Here is an 8,310-nt window from a genome sequence, read left to right on the forward strand (position 1 = left end):
AGGTACCTTTCCCAATAGTAATATAGATACACATAGAAAGTGGACGCACTCCAAGTCAGTCATTACAATAAAACAGACACCAGCATACCATTATAGTACACCTACAGTGCTCCCTCACCCACCAGGTCTCCATGGAGATGCTTTGGCGCATCGGTGTGCCAATATAATTAGTGTTCACTGTAGTATTTTTTTTTTAGGGCAGGGTGCTGATCACGGGGAGGGCACATTTTTCATTCGTGAGGGTAAATTTTTAAGTTAAATGGGCAAACTTAGGTACATACTATAATGCTTGGTGCTCCCATTCCTATGGGCAAAACATGGACAGTGCGCACCGAAGGTGCGCAGCAAAAATCTAGGGGCGTTGTTTCGTGGGGAAGGGGCGTGGCCACATAATAGTGTAAATTCACATTACACCACACGGTAGTGCCCCTAATACACATTGCACCAGTTAGAACCTCCTATACACACTGCGCCAGGTAGAGGCTAGAGCACGTTATACATATTGCGCCAGATAGAGCACATTATACACATTGCGCCAGATAGAGCACATTATACACATTGCGCCAGATAGAGCACATTATACACATTGCGCCAGATAGAGCACATTATACATATTGCGCCAGATAGAGCACATTATACACATTGCGTCAGGTAGGGAGCACTGAAGCACATTGCACCAGGTAGAGAGCACTGAGGAACACTGCACCAGGTAGAGAGCACTGAGGCACACTGCACCAGGTAGAGAGCACTGAGGCACACTGCACCAGGTAGAGAGCACTGAGGCACACTGCACCAGGTAGAGAGCACTGAGGCACACTGCACCAGGTAGAGAGCACTGAGGCACACTGCACCAGGTAGAGAGCACTGAGGCACACTGCACCAGGTAGAGAGCACTGAGGCACACTGCACCAGGTAGGGAGCACTGAGGCACACTGCACCAGGTAGAGAGCACTGAGGCACACTGCGCCAGGTAGAGAGCACTGAGGCACACTGCACCAGGTAGGGAGCACTGAGGCACACTGCACCAGGTAGGGAGCACTCAGGCACACTGCACCAGGTAGGGAGCACTCAGGCACACTGCACCAGGTAGGGAGCACTGAGGCACACTGCACCAGGTAGGGAGCACTGAGGCACACTGCACCAGGTAGAGAGCACTGAGGCACACTGCACCAGGTAGGGAGCACTGAGGCACACTGCACCAGGTAGGGAGCACTCAGGCACACTGCACCAGGTAGGGAGCACTCAGGCACACTGCACCAGGTAGGGAGCACTCAGGCACACTGCACCAGGTAGGGAGCACTAATGGCACACTGCACCAGGTAGGGAGCACTGAGGCACACTGCACCAGGTAGAGCACTGAGGCACACTGCACCAGGTAGAGAGCACTGAGGCACACTGCACCAGGTAGAAAGCACTGAGATTAATGTTTACAGCTGCAAAATACTTACAAGGTTAATTTAGCCCAGGGGGACTCTCATGTACGTACCGGGTCCGGCGGCGCACGGGTGGATCCGGCGACGTGGCGGGGTCCGGCAGGCAGCAAACGGCGGGGCGGCAGGGCGCACAAAAACGGGCAGGGCGGGATTCAGCTGTCTAAAAAAGGGGCAGACACCTAGCATGAACACTAGATATATATTAAAAAAAAGACAAACGCCTCATTCACTTAAACACACGTCTCACTTAAACACACACGCCTCTCACTTACATACACCTCTCACTTACACACACCTCTCACACACGTGCCTCTCACTTACACACACCTCTCACATACACATGCCTCTCACATACACGTGCCTCTCATATACACATGCCTCTCACTTACATACACATGCCTCTCACTTATAGGCCCTACACACATAGCGATTTCACTGCACGATATGAACGATCTTGTTCATTAATGAACGAGATAACGTTCATATCGTGCAGTGTGGAGTCCCCAGCGATGAACGATGCGCGACCCCGCGCTCGTTCATCGCTGGGGCCATGTCGGCTGTGCATGCCGGCCAATATGGACGAGATCGTCCATATTTGCCTGCAAGTCTACGGAGCCGGGTGACGGGGGGAGTGAAGAAACTTCACTCCCCCCGTCACTGCCCCCCCGCCGCTGGGTCGCTCGTCGGCCGTCGGGCACCTCGGCGGCGCATCGCCGAGTGTGTAGGGCCCCTTACATACACATGCCTCTCACACACACACACATGCCTCTCACTTACATACACATGCCTCCCACTTACATACACATGCCTCTCTCACACACACACACACACACACACACACACACACACACATGCCTCTCACTTACATACACATGCCTCCCACTTACATACACATACATGCCTCTCACACACATGCCACTCTCACACACATCACACACACACATGCCTCTTTTACTTGAATGTACAACTTTCCTTAAAAACACACACACCTCACTTAAAAACAAGCACACACAAAACACAGTACTTCCCCCCAAATACACCTCTCCCCCACCCCCCACACAGTGCCTACCTTTGGCTATCATCCAGAGCATGGAGGAGCAGAGAGTTCTGAGCTTCCCTCGGCTGGCTTACTAAGGGCCCGGGAGGAGCTGTGCTCTGGAGCTCCCCCTAGCTGCAGCCAGTGCCATCTCTCTCTACAGGAGGCAGCTTCCGTGTCACTGACACAGCTCCTCCATCTGCAATAGCAGCGCAGTTCTCAGGCTGCGGGAGACAGTGGAGGAGATGCGCCCCCTTGTGGCCAGGAGCCCGGCGGCAGCCGACTCCACTGCCTCCCACAGTTCCGCCCCTGGCGATTGCATAACCCTGTAGAATTAGAATACACCTATTATTCTTCTACCCACAATTTTTTCTCTCGTATCGATTATTTTCTTGTATCCACTGACCTGTCCCCCAGGATCATTGAGGCAACTATTAACCCTATAACTATTTCAGACCACGCACCTATATCGATTATATTGCAAGGTAAATTCACTTTAGGTACTAATTCACATTAGAGATTCCCTGCCAAATTGGCGGCTTCCCCAGACTTTAAAAACACGCTGCTAGCTTCTTGGGACTCTTACTCTCTTAACAACTCTGATCACATATCTGACCCTGCCCTGTTTTGGCAGAATGCTAAAGCAGTTTTGCGAGGAGACATAATTGCATACATGTCGAAATATAGACGAGATCGGGATATCGCATATAGAGAAGCACAAGCTACACTCACATCCTCATTTCAGCGTTTTAAATCCTCACCTACACCAGCTAACAAACAAGTGTATAGAGATGCTAAAACCCGATTTGACCATATCCTAACGAATATGGATAATAGCTTCCTTATCGCGGGAAAACATAAATTCTTCCAATATGGGGATAAACCTAGCCGCATGCTCTCCAACTTACTCAGATCTGGCAGGGGCCCCCATCATGTGACGGCATTGAGGGACTCTGCCTCTACAACACAATCTGAGGGAAAGGCGATAACCGATATTTTTCACTCCTTTTTCAATGACCTTTATTCACATAGTGAGGTTGACCTAATTAATAAGAACTCCTTCTGGGACACATTGCAATTGCCCCAGATTTCTTCTGCTCAATTGGATTCCCTGACTGCTCCTGTTACTGCCACTGAGGTAGAGGAAGCTATTAAAGCACTTAAGCCTTTGAAGACCCCAGGCCCTGATGGACTAACTGGGGAATTCTTTAAATTGCTCTCCCCTAAAATAATCGACTCCCTGACTGCCTTCTTTAATTCTATTTTTTCTACTCTTACGATCCCGCATTACTTTAACTCGGCCCTGATTAGGGTTATACCCAAACCTGGTAAGGACCCCCTCCTCCCGTCCTCTTACCGCCCTATTTCCTTACTTAATGTGGACTACAAATTGTTTACTAAACTGTTGGCGGACCGTTTGAAATATATCTTACCTGAAATAGTCCATGAAGATCAAACCGGGTTTATCTCGGACAGACACTCAGTGACTAATATTCGCAAAGTTCTGACAGTTCTCCAGTCCTTGGGAGGTATGGAAACAGGTGGACCCACTTTTCTACTATCACTAGATGCTGAGAAAGCATTTGACCTGGTGACGTGGGACCACCTGTTTGAGACACTTAGACGTTTTGGATTCCCCGACCAATTTGTAGCCATACTACGCACCATATATCATAACGCATCTACACAAGTTTTTACTAATCGATTTCTTTCTCAACCCTTAGCGATCCATAGAGGAACCAGAGAAGGTTGCCCCTTATCCCCCTTACTCTTTGCGGCAGCTTTAGAGCCATTGGCGATAGCATTGAGACAGTTACCGGCTTTCTCTGGGATCTCAGTGGGAGGGAAGGAGGTTAAACTTGGACTATTCGCAGACGATATGATTTTATTTGTATCCAACCCCCGTACTTCCATCCCGGCTATATTCGATACTATTCATTGTTTTAGCACCTTCGCTGGTTATCGTATAAACTCCCATAAATCCGAACTACTTCCTTTGACTACTATTAATGACCCCCTCTTATACGCTGAATTCTCTTCACAATTTACTATGGCCCAAGATAAACTAAAATATTTAGGTATATATATCCCTTCGGAACTTTCCCGGTTATATATGTTTAACTATACTCCCATTATCCAAATAATCAAATCACGTTTAGAAACTTGGAAGGACCTCAAACTCTCTCTGTTAGGCAGAATAACGGTGATAAAGGCTGTTATCTTCCCCAAACTGGCTTACCTACTCCAAATGCTCCCTATCACAATTTCCAAACAGGATTCCCTGCTCTGTTCCCAACTGTTTTCTAAATGTATTTGGAAAAATGCTAAACCTCGTATGCCCAAAGCCCGAACCTTCCTCAACAAACGCAAAGGTGGTCTTAGTATGCCTAATGTGATGATATTTGCTAGGTCGGCACTATTTAAGATTGCCTCAGACTGGCTACTTCGATCAGATTTATTTACAAACCTAGAACTGGAGGAAGCACTATTTTTTCCTTATTCCCCGGCAGCACTGCTTCACACACCCCTATCTAAACTCCCCCAGGAATTTAAAACTAATGTTTTATTTTGGGACACTTATAGGGCCTGGATCTCCATTCATAAGATGTTCAATACTGACCCCTTTGAGTCACCATACATACCCCTATGGGGCAATCCCAATTTCCCCTCCTCTTTAGATAATCGATATTTCTATACATGGAAATCTAAAAGTATACAAGCAATTAGGGACGTCTTTGATCCTGGGGGACAGATGCTCTCTTTCATGCAACTACGAGACAAATTCTCCTTACCCCACTCCAACTTTTTTATGTATCTCCAGACACGTCATTATATCCACTCACTCGATGACCCCTTGGGTAGGAGGATCTCTAATCGAGCTATCCTCGATACCCTTACATTTTGTAGATATAATCCGTTCAAGATTCGCTATCTTTACAGTGACCTAATTGAGGTGTCGGCCCCCTCATGGACACGCCTCTCTGAGACATGGCAACGGGAACTCCCAGGGGAACCCACAATGGACGAGATCTCCGCGAACACCAAGGTAGTTTTAAAGGCTCTAAAATCCGCGGCGTTGCAGGAAATACAGTTGCGGATTGTGAATAGGATGTATATATCCCCCTCCCAAAGGCAACATTTCCGCCCTGGAGAATCGGGAAGTTGCTCTAAATGTGGAGTGAGTGGAGCTACTCTTGCGCATAATCTCTGGTACTGTGGGAAAATTAAACGATTTTGGTGTAAGATTCTTCAATATTTATCCCGCTTACTCAAAATAAACCTCGCTAGGGACGTGGGTCCATTACTTTTCGCGGAGTTCTCGTCCTGGAGGTTGCGATCTGATCTCACTCCTATGATTCCTTTACTGACTGTGATGGTCACAGTAGCAAAGAAGGTGATACTGAGACATTGGATATATAAAACGGCCCCATCGCTGGGAGAATGGGAATCAGCTTTAGTGGATGTATTATTTTGTGAGAGACGAATGGCCACTTTCCAAATTGAAACTGGGGAGATGCTCTTCCATAAAAAATGGGGTATCTATATAGATAGTTTACCTATAGATAGACGGGACTGTATCTGGAAAGTTTTCAGGGATACAACATGGTATTTGACTAGCCATATAGCAGGAACCATCACTTGACTGGGTGTGACTCGACGTGTCAGTTGACTTTGTAGTTCCTTCTCATGACAGTGACTCCCCACCTTTTGACACCATGTTCGCTCCAGAACCAGGACTTATCTTTCCCCCCAGGAAGTTTGCCCCCCCCCCCAGGCAATGTATTTCACTTACCTACAATATCCTATACTGCCTCTTTTTCTTCTCTACCTCTTTCTCTTTCTTTCCTTTTCTATTTCTCTTTTTCTCTACCAATTGCGTGACTTGACTTATTTTGTTTTTCTTTTTGTTTATGATTGCGAAGTTTACTATTTGGGACAGGGGTGCACCCCGGTGACTTATGCCCATTCACACCGTTGCTAGTCAGCAATGCTTGCATTACTCGATGTGACTTACTGTTAACTCTCTTACTTTTATTGTTGACACAAATAAAAAAAATAAAAAAAACTTGTACAGCCTTTATTATCTTGCATTGCATATCTTGACATATGATTGTCTGTCACCACTACATGTCTATTATGTTGATCTCTTGTACTTTATGTTGTGACCCTTTGGCTGTCTAATAAAGAGAATTATAAAAAAAAAAAGTTACAATTCCAGTTCTATTAACTGGCCCTCCCTCTGCTGTTTGGGGTGTGTGGTGCAGCCCCCCGGGACCAATTGTCACTGTTCATAAGGGTGACATTGACCATATTGACATTTATTATGTAGACAGTGATGAATGTCGACATGTTAGAATGTTGACATCTCGTCCTAGTTTCCCAGCAGTGACTTAACTCCCCTTGGCGGCTCCAGCGACATCTTCCATGTCCCGGCGGTCATGTGACCATTACTTCCGTGTCAGACCTCCAAGCCTCTGCTGTTCAGGTAAGTATTCTTAGACTATACCTACCCCTTACCACTAACTCTCCTCCTGGTGCCTAACCCATCCCCTAGCCCCCCAGTCTAACCCTAACCTTCCCCATAGCTTATCCCTCCCGTCGGTAGCCTAAACCTAATGTCAGCATTCTGAATATGTCAGCATTTTACCTATCGACATTATGAGAATATTGTAGATATTGTTGATATTATTGTGTTGTTGTTATTGTCGTCCTTTTGACTACATTCCTAGATAAACACATGTAGAGACAGAGAAACAGTCCAATAAAAGGTAGAAAATAGGCAAAACACAGTCTCAAAAAGAAGAGGGGAAGGGAGTGTTATAAGGAGCAGGGGCAGATTTAGGGGTGAGGGTACCCCCCCGCCTGACTAATTTTATTATTTTTATTGACTGCTTATAAGCCCTCATACCCCTTTTCCACTATAGCACGGCTGCGACCAGTACTACAGCTCCCTTTCAGACAGCGCTCACCAACCCGGCATATTGCCGGGTTGGTGACGCTGCTAGTGACGCGGCAGGGGTGGTGCTGGGAGATCACATGATCTCCCAGCGCCGCCCTCCCTATACACTGTGAACGGGGGCTCCCGTTCACACTAGGCTGCTAGCCGGGTTGAACACGTGTTCAACCCGGCTAGCTACCCGAGTAGGATTCCCGGATCACTTGATCCGGGAATTTGCCGGGGGACCCGTTTCCACTAGGGAAAAACATACGTAAATGCGCGCCCCCGCGCATTTACCCGTGTTTTAAGGACACTAGGGGCTTCATTTTATATGATCCTTGTCACCAGCGGCATAGCGATAGTTTATTGCAGTGATACTAGAGAATATGCTGTTGGTATTTATATTACACCTCAGTGAGGTGCGGTGAGGTCAATGGATGGGAAGGCACTGGCTAGTATCAGAGCCAGATTTACACACACATATATGATTTGGTGAGTTATGACTATAAAAATGATTTGAATAATGCAAAGATGATATAAGTTAGAAATATCTTTATTGTATTATTCTTATAGTTTTTATAGTCAAAACTCGAGTTTACTGCAGTATGATAGGGGAAGCTCTGCCTCCCTTGCCTACCCTGACCACACGTCACTGTTTACACCTCCGGCAATATCCAGCAACTTCTGTCTCCTTGGGTGCAACCGCACTGTTGCTGACAGCTACAGCAACAGTGCGGTTGCAGCACTGCCCCCGACGGCCTAATGCACAGACGGGTTGTCACGCATGTGCATGACGCATGTGCATAACAATTTCACAGGGAGGTGACTCGGCAATGCCATCAATAGATCTCGGGGGGGAACACATTTGGGCTAGATGCAACCATCGCATAGAGCAGGGGTGG

This window comes from Pseudophryne corroboree, chromosome 6 (genome assembly GCF_028390025.1).
Source record: "Pseudophryne corroboree isolate aPseCor3 chromosome 6, aPseCor3.hap2, whole genome shotgun sequence".
NCBI classification, from domain to species: Eukaryota; Metazoa; Chordata; class Amphibia; order Anura; family Myobatrachidae; genus Pseudophryne; species Pseudophryne corroboree.